At 37.2% G+C, this 13,646-nt stretch overlaps 1 pseudogene; it reads right to left on the bottom strand.

The window, feature by feature from the left end:
- Positions 1-920: 920 nt before the first annotated feature.
- LOC146914530 (uncharacterized) lies at positions 921-8,542 on the bottom strand (annotated as a pseudogene).
- Between the last annotated feature and the right edge of the window lie 5,104 nt (positions 8,543-13,646).

Below are 13,646 nucleotides of genomic sequence, written 5' to 3' on the forward strand. Positions count from 1 at the left end.
TAATCTATCTGCTTTCCACGGACATAAACCACATTATCCTCATCTCCAAAGGCATTAGCAAAGAACTCAAGGGCAATGGTGCGATTGCTTTCTTTTTCAACCATGTCGTTCAATTTCTTCCACCCAAGCGTTCTTATAGTTGTTTCAAATTGAGGATACCTCTGAAGGTTGATGAAATCAAACCTCCTTTCACCAGAAAACTTAAACCCCTTGATCTTTTCAAACCTCTCGGCATGTTCGTCATCCTGAAATTTCTCGTAGTCGGGTTGTTGTGGTGGTTGGGTTGATTGAGTGCTGCGGGTTGTTCTGCAGCGTTTCTTGGATGCTGAGGCCATTTGTGGAGTTAGGTTATATGGTTTGGATGTTTTGGGGTAGAGGAAGATGAAGATTCGGAGTTAGGGTTAGTGAGAAAAGGGTTTGGTTGAATTTGAGGTTAAAGATTAATTGGTTGGATATATGTATGGGTTAGGTTGTTTGTAGGGGTGATGGAGATGATGAATTGAGGTTAAAGGACAAAGTTTTGAGGTTGAAGATGAGTGAGACGAAAATTTGGCAGAGTTTTGGTAGGGGAAATGGAAATGATGAGAAGTTTGTGAACTAGGTATATATGGAATAAGGACCATCGTGCCACGTTACAAGGATATCGTGCCACGAAGCTATTTGTAATGGTCTAAAAAATTTAAAACTTCCCACTCACGTGCCACGATGCAAAAAAGCGTGGCACGATCATCGTTTTGGGTAGCTTCGTGCCACGATCATAGAGCCTTCGTGCCACGTTCTTAGTTCTTCCAGCAAACGTGCCACGTTCTGAGAGTGTTAGTGCCACGAAATTTCCAGTGGAAAACAATGTTGGAGCAACTCTCAAAACGTGCCACGATGAAGAACCATCGTGCCACGATGATCTAGGTTTTCACAAAAAAAATTCTTTTCAACTTTCTAAAAATATTTTTGCTGTTTTTGTTTTATGAAAATGAAATAAATAAATAAATAAAAACAATACCTGAGTGGATTTAAATCCGATGGGTTGCCTCCCATCCAGCGCTTCTTTACCGTCACTAGCTTGACTTATGATGACCCCTAAGGATCATTCAACACCACTCCCGCTCTATTCTTTGGGAGTTCACCTCCAAGGTATGGTTTCAGCCTTTGTGCGTTTACCTTGAAAGTTTCTTGCTCACCAGGCTTACTAAGCTCCACTGCTCCATAAGGAGACATATCTACAATCACGAATGGTCCGGACCACTTGGATTTTAACTTCCCGGGAAATAACTTCAACCTGGAATTAAACAGCAAAACAAGTTGTCCAATATAAAATTCTCTCCTCACCAACCCCTTGTCATGATACCTCTTAGTTCTCTCTTTGTAAATTACGGCGTTCTCATACGCACGCAATCTCATCTCCTCTAGCTCATTAAGTTTTAATAACCTTTTCTTTCCAGCTAAAGTTTGATCAAAATTTAGGGCTTTGATAGCCCAGTAAGCTTTATGTTCCAATTCAACCGGGAGATGACAAGCCTTTCCGTAAACCAACTGATAAGGGGACATCCCAAGGTGCGTTTTAAACGCAGTTCTATATGCCCAAAGAGCGTCATCTAACTTCCTAGACCAATCTTTCCTAGAAGACGCTACAGTTTTCTCCAAAATTTATTTCAACTGACGGTTTGAAACCTCCGCTTGACCACTAGTTTGAGGATGATAGGGAGTTGCAACTTTATGTTTGATATTAAACTTTTTAAGCACAGTTTCAAGAAGATTGTTGCAAAAGTGCTTCCCCCCATCACTGATCAAAACTCTAGGGGTTCCAAACCTAGTGAAAATATTTTTCTTCAAGAAATTAACCACAGTTTTAGCATCATTAGCAACACATGGTATCGCTTCAACCCACTTGGTAACATAGTCAACACACACGAGAATATGGAGATAAGAGTAAGAGGAGGGAAATGGTCCCATAAAATCTATGCCCCAACAATCAAAAGGTTCAACTTCAATGATTCCAGTTAGGGGCATTTCATTCCTCTTTGAGATACTACCTGTTCTTTGGCATTCATCACACCTCTTTACGAACTCTTGGCAATCCTTGAAGAGAGTGGGCCACCAGAAGCCACTTTGCAAGATTTTCGCAGCGGTTCTTTCTCCACTATGGTGGCCCCCATAAGCTGAGCTATGGCAATGCCACATGATACTATTAGCTTCCGTACCTGCAACACAACGTCTAATCAAACCGTCAGCACTTACCTTAATTAAATAAGGATCATCCCACAGATAGTGGTTTGCATCCTTGAAAAACTTTTTCCTCTGGTGCTGTTCCATGTCATCCGAAATTATATTACCGGCCTTAAAATTCGCCATGTCGGCAAACCAAGGCCTTTCTTCAATCGCCATCAGCTTTTCATCTAGGAATTCTGCTGTGATAGCCTTCTCTTTCTTCGTCACCTCCTCATTTTCCAACCTTGAAAGGTGATCAGCTACTACATTCTCCACTCCTTTCTTGTCACGAATCTCTAGATCAAATTCTTGCAATAATAGGATCCACCTCAACAGCCGAGGCTTTGAATCACCTTTTGTCAAGAGATATTTAAGAGCTGCATGATCTGAAAAAATAATGACTTTGGAGCCTATTAGATAAGAACGAAATTTCTCCAATGCAAATATTACTGCAAGCAACTCCTTTTCAGTAGTGGAATAGTTAACTTGATTTTCATTTAAAACCTTGCTTGCATAGTAAATTGCATGGAAAAATCTGTTCTTTCGTTGGCCTAAGACTGCACCAACAGCATAATCACTTGCATCGCACATAAGTTCAAACGGTAAATCCCAATCGGGTGCAATGATTATTGGTGCAGTCACCAACTTGGTTTTAATCAAAGAAAAAGCGTTTAAACACTCAGAATCAAAATCAAAATCATTTTCTTTGACCAAGAGGTTACAAAGGGGTTTAGAAATTTTTGAAAAATCTTTTATAAAACGCCGATAGAAACCGACATGCCCCAAGAAACTCCTAACTCCCTTAACATTAACAGGTGGTGGAAGTTTCTCTATGACCTCTATCTTTGCTTGATCCACTTCTATGCCCTTAGCACTTATTTTATGTCCCAAAACTATACCTTCGGTAACCATAAAATGACATTTTTCCCAATTTAAAACAAGGTTAGTTTCGGTGCATCTTTTTAGTACTTCATTTAAGTGGAACAAGCATTGGTCGAAAGACTTACCAAACACAGAAAAGTTGTCCATGAATACCTCAATGTTCTTCTCTATCATGTCAGAGAAGATGGAGAGCATACACCTTTGAAAGGTCGTCGGCGCATTACACAGCCCAAAAGGCATTCTCCTATAAGCAAATATACCAAACGGACAGGTGAAAGCAGTCTTTTCTTGATCTTCCGGAGCCACTGCAATCTGATTATACCCTGAATACCCATCCAAGAAGCAGTAAAAGGCTTGACCAGCCAATCTCTCTAGCATTTGATCCATGAATGGTAATGGAAAGTGATCTTTCCTTGTTGCAGAATTCAGCCTCCGGTAGTCTATGCACATTCTCCAACCAGTGACGGTACGTGTGGGTATCAATTCATTCTTTTCATTAGCCACTACCGTCATTCCTCCCTTCTTAGGCATCACATGAACAGGACTTACCCAAGAGCTATCAGAAATAGGGTAAATCATACCTGCATCGAGCAATTTCAATACTTCCTTCTTGACAACCTCCTTCATTGTTGGGTTTAGTCTTCTTTGAGGTTGAACCACAGGTTTGTATTCAGCCTCCATATGTATTTTGTGCATGCCATAGGCTGGACTAATACCCTTTAGATCAGAAATGCTCCATCCCATTGCGCCTTGATTACTTTTCAACACCCTCATTAGTTTCTCTTCCTCTAAAGGTGTCAATGTATTACTGATGATTGCTGGTTAGGAAAAATCCTCACTAAGAAAGACATACTTCAAGTGTGGAGGGAGTTCTTTTAACTCTGGATTTTTTTCTTTTTCATTGTTCAATGTTTTCGATCCCCCATATTTTTCACCAAGTATGTTTTCAAGTGGCGGGTGGTGCATTTGTTGCTTGCTTGCCTCAAGTTGCTTGACACAATCCTTTACCTCAATATCTTCAGTATCTTCATCATTCTCTATAGAATTAACTAATGTTCTCTCTAAAGGTTGTGTTGGTTGAGGCTTACGAGAATCATCTTCAATTATCTCATCAACAACATCAATTCGGTAGCACTTAGGATTTTCAGCTTGATGTTTCATGGCTTCAAAAATATTAAACACAACTTGCTCGTTGTGGAATCTTAACATAAGCTGGCCCATTTCAACATCAATCAAAGCTTGACCGGTTGCAAGGAAAGGTCTTCCAAGAATGAGTGGCATGTCTTCATCTTCAGCCATGTCTAGGATTACAAAATCAGCAGGAAATACTAGCTCATTGACCTTAACTAGCACATCTTCAAGTATACCAAAAGGGTAAGAGATTGACCGATCAGCTAGAGTAATGGTCATTCTTGTTGGCTTTGGCTTCCCACATCCAAGCTTCTTCATCATTGAAAGAGGCATCAAGTTGATACTTGCCCCTAAATCACACAACGCTCTACCAATGTCTACCGATCCAATAGAACAAGGAATAGTGAAAGCACCTGGATCTTTTAATTTGGGTGGAAGTTTCTTTTGAAGAATTGCACTACAATTTTCTGAAAGTGCAATGTTTGCATCATCTTTTGGTTTCCTTCTTCGAGTCAGCAAGTCTTTCATGAACTTAGCATACATGGGCATTTGATCAAGAGCTTCACCAAAGGGAATGTTCACCTGAAGTTGTGAGAAAAGCTCCATGAACTTCTTGAATTGACCTTCCTCCTTCTTCTTCTTTTTGGCTAAGTGAGGGTATGGAAGCTTCACATATGATGGAACAACTTGTGGCTGATCCCCATCCTTCAATATTTGACTCTTAGACTTCCTCAAGATTGAATCTTCATCAATCAATTTCTCACTTTTTTCTCCCTCTATTTTTTTTCTTCCTTTCATTTTCAACTACAACCTCATTATTCTTTTCAACTTCACCTTCTTCTTCTTCCTCCACTACTGCTTCATCAGCTTTCTTTGAAACTTTTGGAACTGGAGGTGTCAATACCTTCTTGCTCCTCAACTCAATAGCATTGCAAGACTCATTTTTAGGGTTGTCTTGTGTGTTACCTGAGAATCCGCCTTTGTTTTGTTCAGCCAATTGTTTAGCTAATTGCCCAAGTTGAGTTTCAAGCATCTTCCTGGAGGCTTCATTGTTCTTTCTCTCAGCCTCTTGACTCTTCTTCATCTCTTCAAAGTTGCCTTGAGTCATCTTCATAAAGTTCATCATAGTTTCCTCAAGATCTGAAGGCTTCCTTTGTTGTTGTTGTTGTGGAGGATTAAGCATCTGAGAGTTCAAAGCGTTGTTATTTGAGTAACTGAGATTTGGATGCTTGTTGATACCTGAGTTGTAGTATTGATTTTGCCTTTGATAACCTCCCATGAAATTAGCTTCCTCACTTGATCCTTCTGGAACACATTCACCATTGGGATGTTCTTCACCGCATAAGTCACATTTGATTGCAGCCACCTGTTGTTGCTTATAAGCCAAAGTAAACCCTTGAAACTCCTTAGTTAGAGCCTCTATTTGTTTGTTCATGGCTGCTTGGTTAGCTAGGAATGATGTTTGTTCACTTACCCCAAACATTCCTCTTTCTTTCTTCTTAGCTTCAGCACGATATTCATTGCCCGCCATGTTTTCAATTAAGGCTTGAACTTCATGATCAGTCTTGCTCTTAAGACTTCCTCCCACGGAAGCATCTAAGAACATTCTAGTGTTTGGTGTCACCCCCTCAGTGAAGATTTGGAGGTATTGTTTCTCGGTGAACTCATGATTAGGGCATCTCTTCAGAAGCAAATTGAATCGCTCCCAAGCATCATACAATGATTCTCCTTCTCCTTGCTTGAAGTTAGAGATCTCCATCTTCTTTTCCCAATATTTAGACATAGGGAAATATTTCTCCAAGAACTTCAGCTCTAACTCTTCCCATGTTTGGACAGTCCCGTTTGGAATTGTTAGCAACCAATCTTTTGCTCTTCCCGTCAAGGTGAAAGGGAACAGCCTTAGTTTCTTTTGTGCTTCAGTCACGGTGGCTGGTTGCACACAAAACTCGCAAGTTTCAGCAAAGCGGCTCAAGTGTTCATGAGGACTCATAGCTTCAGTCCCGTCGAACTGCTTGTCCCTCAAACCGTTGAGGACAGCTGTCTTGATGTCGAAAGCAACGGGGTTAGCTGGTTGAAAAGTGTGGGTCAGTTGACCGCGATGAGTTGCTAACCCGTAGTCCCCTAGCTTTGGTCTTGGTGCAGGTTCTCCCATGATAGCAGATTGAGGAGAAGCAGATGTTTCAAATTCAAGTGAGAGTGGCTCAGGTATTTGTTCTCGAACACCCGGTGGAACAGAATGAGACAACCTTTTCAACCGGGTAGCTTTCCGGAGTGCTCTAGCAGTCCTTTCTATTTCTGGATTGAATTCGAGATCTTTGGAGCTCCCTTTACCTCGCATAAACAGCAAATACCTTAGTAGCACTGCACAATACAAAGAAATCAATTGAATACTGAAACAGAAAAAATAAAACTAAAAACAGAAAATAAAATTGCAGAAATCCTAAATTATAACGTAATTGCCTTGTTGAAATAAATCAACAGTCCCCGGCAACGGCGCCAAAAACTTGATAGATATCTGGCAAGTGTACCAAAAACTATCGAAGTAGTAATAAATATCGATCCACAAGGACTGTGTTAGTTTCAATTATAACAAGTACGTTATACGTTAGGATGTGTAAAAATTATATTTGGTTGCCCTAGGCAGAAAAAGTTTGTTTTAATCAGAGTTGATTAAAGTTGAAAGAGTTGAAAGAAAATTATATTGAGATGAATGGTTAAGCCGGTGAATCCACTATTGCTTTATATGAAAAAGTCTTCCTCTCTCTACTCTCAATTGCTACTCAGTTTTTACGATAAATTAACTAAGTGACTTTGATCAATCTCTCGCATCAAAGCCCTTTCCTAAGTTATAACCCTATTAATCTCTTAACGTGATTGAATAACCGCGGAACCAATTTTGGAACGTTAATTCATGTATTATAACCCTCAATTTCCTATCTCTAGGTTCCTAGTGTTGAGTTAAACAAAATTACTATTTCAGGATTAAAAGCTAGGGCTAGTAGTCATTCAATTCCTAAGATCAATTCATGTGATTGCAAGAAGCTAGGGCTAGTAGTCATACAAAACAATAATCATGAAAAGCAATAAACACAAGTAATTCTGAATAAAAACTGAATAGCATTGATTATAGAGAGAGTTCAACTACAAAATCATATATTACAAGAGTTTCATCATGGCCTAACCAAACTAAAGGTTTAGCTACTCATAGTTAAACGATCATAAGAAATAACAAGAGAAAACATACATAAATCTAACCAACGGGGTGTTGGTATGAGATTCAGGGCTCGTTCCTTGGTCTCCTGTCGTCCTTAGTGCTCAAAATCGCAATAATAATCAGTACCAAAACCCTTGCTAGCAGCTGGATATTTATAGAAAGAAAATTAGGGTTTCAGAAAAGCCCACCATCGTGCCACGTTACGGGACCATCGTGGCACGATACCTTCATTAATCTGACGTGGCAGCAAGTTCATCAACCCATCGTGGCACGTTGTGTCTTCCTTCGTGCCACGAAATTTCCAGATTGTCACCATGAACTCCACATCGTTCCAACGTGCCACGACCAGTTATCAACGTGGCACGTTTGCTTATACTTGGGCAATATTTTCCTGTTTCTTCTCTTGAGCTCTTGTTCCTGTTTTGGTTTGATTTCACCATGAATTCATTGCAGTTGACTCTCTAAATGCTATAATAAAGACCTAAATATGACTAAATAACTAATGTTGATGCACTGTCATCACTTTATAACCACCCCGTGAACACTTGTTTCTACTTACGTGAATACCTTGACCATGTAGGTATTAGGCCTGCCGGAAAGGGAGAGATAGTGGTGGGTGGAATCATCAAATACATAGCTAGGCAATTTGGAGTGGGTGAAGATGAGGGGATAAAACAAATTGAGGGAAACAATAGGTTGAACATAGACACCCTCATTGCAATGAATTTCATAAAACATCGTCCACCCATGAAATACCAACTCAAGCTCAATGTGCCTATTTTGTTACTACTTCCTAACCCATCTCGGACTAGCATCGAGGTGGAAGCAAATTTGTTGTATGTTGATGATGACCAGGTACATGAAGAGCAAAATCTTGATGAAGGAGAAGGTGCTAACTTGCACCATGAGGGAGAGCACCATGACCAAGAAGCCGGAGAGCTCAATGACAATGAACGATGGGCATGGATGCGAACTAAGGTTGAGAGGATAAGCACCAAGCAACAAAGGCAAGGCGTTGAAATTTTGGGGCAAATAAATGATGTCCAAAGGGGCAACCGTATGACGGAAGAAAACAATGAGATGCTCCAGAGGATGATGCACCAATTCCATCTCCAAGGTCCTCCTTACGGACCTCAATAAATTGTGAGCTTTCCTCTTCCTCTCTTCCCTTCTCTCTTCTCTCTTCCTCTAACTCTTTCTTCTACTATTTCTTCTTCTTCTTCTTCTTCCTCTTTCTTCTCCTTCTCTTTTCTTTTAATTTTGCTTTTCTATTGAATCATTGAGGACAATGCTTCTCCTAAGTGTGGGGGGAACCTAATAAAGTGTCTAGAGTCGTAGTGTTCCAAACTCCCTTTAACTTTATTCTTTTGTTTGTTTTTATACCGAAAGGCATAATTAAGTAGCTTATTTTTAATGAAAATTATGGCATAAAATTTTTGTTGTCTCTTCTTAAAAGGTTGTTTCTTGTACATGAAAGTGATTTCTTGTGTTTTTAGTGCTCTTCTATACCCGCATCTTGTTTTATTGTGAAAAATTCTCCAATGAGAAAAGCACTCAGTTGCAATCTTTGAGTAAGTGAATGAGTAGGTATTTTAAGGAACACGATCTAACTTTAATGGTAACTTAGACCCTTAAAAGTCTTTAGAGTAAAAGTAGTATAAGTTTGTGTGGGAAATAATGTGCTTTATTGTTATATTTATAATGTTAAACTAAAATGGGGCGGGAGAATGGCACCAACATGTGGAGGAAAGGATACCCTCTCTCTGACTTCCTAAATGTGGTGGTGACTCCCTAATTGAGCTTAAATTCCAAATCCCTCAAAAGAGGAAATAAATTCATCAAAGCTAGGGGAAAGGACACCCTCTCCATAAAGACTTCCTACGCGGAGATGATTAAAAATTTTGCAGCACTACTTAGGGTGATTTTGAATCTAGGGGGAAAGGACACCCTCTCCATAAAGACTTCCTATGCGGATAGATAGCCCCTAAGCAATCTGCAGCCCCTTGTGCTTAACTTGTTAATTTAATTCTACCTAAATTCTCATCTCTCTTATATGAAATGAAGAAAGGACATTTCTCGGTTACTTTAGTGTTAAGGTTAGAACTTGTTCCTCATAATATCTATCTTATACAGGAGCAAGAAAAGGGTTGGACTGCACACACACACTCACTTGAGACTTGGTGTTGGGTTGAATAGGTTCACAAGGAATACTTGAGATTGTGATTAGTGTACTTTGAAATAAAACCTTAAGAGAGACATGAGTTTTCAATTGTGTTGCCATGTTAAATCTTTTTTGTTGCTGATATGTCTATTGCCTTTTGCTTGAGGACAAGCAAAGACTCAAGTGTGGGGGAGTTTGATGAGTCATTATTTAGTCTATTTTTATATATTATTTAGTTTCGTTTTATTTAGATTTAGTTTTATTTTATTTTAATATTGTTTCCTTTTTGAGCTATTTTACTTCAATTGCCTATTATTATATTTCAGGAATGGATATTTGGTGGAAGGAGTCTTGGAGCAAAAGAAAGGAGTTTGGAGCTGATTTGGAGCGAAAATACGAAAGATTCGGGAACAAAAATATATTCCCCTAAGTCAGAAGCTTGGCACGGCCCGTGCCAACATGTGGCACGGCCATGCCACCCCCTAGAAGCTCCTTTTGCTGCTTTTGCTTAGGGCCCAAGTTACTCTGTTTTAGTTTTACCGAAAAGCCCTTGTAATTGCTTAGATTTTAAGTCGAATGTAAGCTATAAATAGAGTAGCTCTCCATCACAAATTTTCATCTTTATTTCTTGGAATTCAATAGTGACAATTGTTTTCTTAATAAAGTTCTCCTTTTTATTTCTTTACTTTCTTGTTATTTATTTTATGCTTTCTCTCTTCTTCTCCATGTCTACGATGAGCATGAGCAAGTAGACTTCTTTGTCTTGGGATTGTTGGATAAGTCTAATGACGTAATCCGAATCAAACCAAGCCTTAAACCTTAATTATATGTAACCTTAATTTCTAATCTAAATTCACCGTTTTAACATGAATTAACCATTATCAAACTGTGGAAGCGAACGCGGAGGGTTTGATAATTGTTAATTCATCATCTCAAATATCAATTCATAAATCAAACGCGGAGCTTTGATATTCGAACAAGTGAATTTAGACAAGGATTGTGAAACATGAGAATAGTCTAGCAAACCTTGAGACATATAAAGTTTCGATCTTCAAGGGTTCCAAAGGCAATCACCCATGAGAATAGGTGTGGTTGTTGGAGGAACACACTCACTGACTTCGAGAGAAGCTTTGATACGCTAAAGAGAAACTTGTCTTTAGAAATTTGGACTTACGTAGAATTATAAGTTTAAGGGTTTGTTTGTGAAGGATTCATCATTACGATGAACCAATGATCCCAAGGCTCTCTTTTTATTATTGTTATTTACTTTTACTCAACTGAACCTCTCACTGTATAATCTTTTTTCTCCTCTAATCATTCTCTAAAAGTTAGTTAAATTGAACAAATCCCTAACGGAACGATACTCTCTTTTACTACTACTTCGATAGACCGTGCACTTGCGGTTTGGCTTATCAAAAATATAATATAATAATGATTTTTCTATATCAATTATGAAAGGATAGATAAAGAATAAAAAAAAATAATGAAAGGTTGTTAAACAAGAATGATCTCTAATTACAAGTAATATTTTTATGTGAAATCTATTCTATGAACTAAAGGGACAAACATAATACATCAATCCACTTTAGATAAGTTTAATAATTAATCTAATTTTAATAAAGAATTTCTTGCAATAACAAAATTATTATAAAAATATTTTATTGACTTAAACATCACATGATCTTTTTTACTATATAAAGTGATCAAACAATTTTATATTTGTTACACGCAAAGGTTAAAAAAATGGCGGAAATTTTCAAGTTTGTTTATGTTGTGATCTTTTTTGTTTCCCTTTTTCTCGTTCTAGTCGACGGTGGAGGACATAGTAAACTCATTCGCATATTTACGTTTGTTTATCTTATACATAATCTTTCTACCATTTTTAATTATTTGTATTTATATTATTTTACACTACAGGACAATGTTCTGATGACGCCGAGTGTTATAAATTGTTTTCATGTCCTCGTCAAATAGCATTTAAATGCGTTGATGGTTATTGTAAATGCATGCTCAAGATAAGGTAAAAAGTATTTCTCTATTATATCTAAGTCTTTCAGTTTATTTTGTTGTCATAATGTTATTACACTTATAATTTCTCTCTAACAATATTACACATATGTTCAATATCATGTACCTGCAATCTTAACCAGACACAAAAAGTCTACCAACACAACCATCCTCAAAATCTATATTTTGATCATTCCTGCTTATAAACAAAAAAATATCTATTTAAATATCAAATAGTATCACTTTTATAGCCATCAAATAATATTTAACTAGTATTTTGTACTATTCTTGACTTGTAGGACTTGGCTCACCCCTACACATATTTATTTTTCTATCTAACTCTAAAAGCTATCGATGTAAAATGAAATTTTTGCTCATCTTACATCCAAATGTTTGGTCATAAGACACGAAAGCTCATCCTTTTCTTAAGAATCTACTATTCAGCAATGTAAAAGTACCTCTTTTCCAATCTTGCACAATTTTTCTGTAGCTTCGGTGAGATGCATGTTTGCACCGTTAAGATCTATATTTTATTCGGAGTGCAAAATCATCAGCAATTTAAACTATGGATAACTCAAACATTAAATAGGTCAACACAAATATGTTAGGTAGAAAGTTTTTAGAGACTTACAAACAATCCCAAATGATTAGATACCTAAACTCTGTGTTATGATGTCGGAAACCCTAATGTGTGGGAACCCAATTTGGGTATTAAAATAACTTTATGATTAAATGAATTCAAAAACAACAAATGGAGCTATTATGGTTATGGTAACATACATTTTTAGTAACAGCCCGTTTTTAGATAGAATTATTTTATTTATTTATTATATATATTTATGTGTGTTTATATGTGCTCAGTTGTCTTTGTGTGTAGTTGATTTGGGATTAGTGGATTTTTGGCCTAGAAGGGTATTTTAGTCATTTTTAGACTAAGGGGTATCTTTGTGTGCAAATTAGTAATTTTATTAAGAAGATTATTTTTGACGTTTTAGTGAGAATAGTTATTTTTTACTAAGTTACAAGTGAGATGGGGTAATTATTTAGAGATGGTAATCATTCGATGTTTTAACGGATTAATGAGTAGTAACTTTTGAGAATTTGTTAGTAAGATTGTTAGGCCCAATTGTGAACGTTATAAACCTAGCCCAATTAGAGAGTAGTATATATACTTAACTCATGTAGAGAAATTAGGGTTAAAACATTTTCATCTCATATCAAATAGAGGCTAGATAGTGAAAGTGGGAAGAATAGAGAGAAGAGCAGAAGAGAAGAACTTGGAGAAGAGGAAAGTTAGGGATTGCAAGCTAGAGGGGAGATTGAAGCCATAGCTTGTGAGATCGAAGCTTTGAGGTAAGGGGGATAGATAATTGTGTTCATATAATCACTTATAGTTAAGTTTTAGCTTATGGGTTTTAAGTGCTTTTGTGTTAATTATGACTTTCTTGATTTTTGATGTTGAATTTATGTGTAATTTTGAGTATGTTAAATTTTATGGAATTGATGTGTTTATGTGTTCAAGTTCATTGTTGATGCTTGAAATAAGTTGTTTTTGTGATTTTTGCTTAATTAAATGTAAGCCATGAATTGATGAGTGATTATTGTTCAAATCTGCTCCTAATCTCTTAATAAATGATTATACATGTGATAGACTTTTAGCAAGTGTACTAAAAATATATCGAAGTAATAAAATTTATAAGTTCGTATCCACATGGATTGTTTCAATTTCTACTCGGCAAAAGCGTTAAAATAAAGGATGTATTAAATTCAAAGGTTGCCCTAGGCAGTTGGATTAGGTTTCATAAAACTTAAACAAAGTAAATAAAATGGTTTGATAATTGGATTAAAACAGATGATCAAGCCTTTTGAATCCTCTATTGCTCACTGTGAGTAATTTGGCTCACTTCTTTCTCAAAGAAATTAACCTAGCTTTACGATGGATTAACTAAGTGGTTTTGATCAATCTCTTGACTCAAAACCCTTTCCTAAGTTATAACATTTTAATCTCTTAAACCAATTGAATTACTGCGGAAGCATGGTGAGAAC

This window comes from Medicago sativa, chromosome 6 (assembly GCF_051527215.1).
Source record: "Medicago sativa cultivar Bolivia chromosome 6, Bolivia_mono, whole genome shotgun sequence".
In the NCBI taxonomy this organism is placed as follows: Eukaryota; Viridiplantae; Streptophyta; class Magnoliopsida; order Fabales; family Fabaceae; genus Medicago; species Medicago sativa.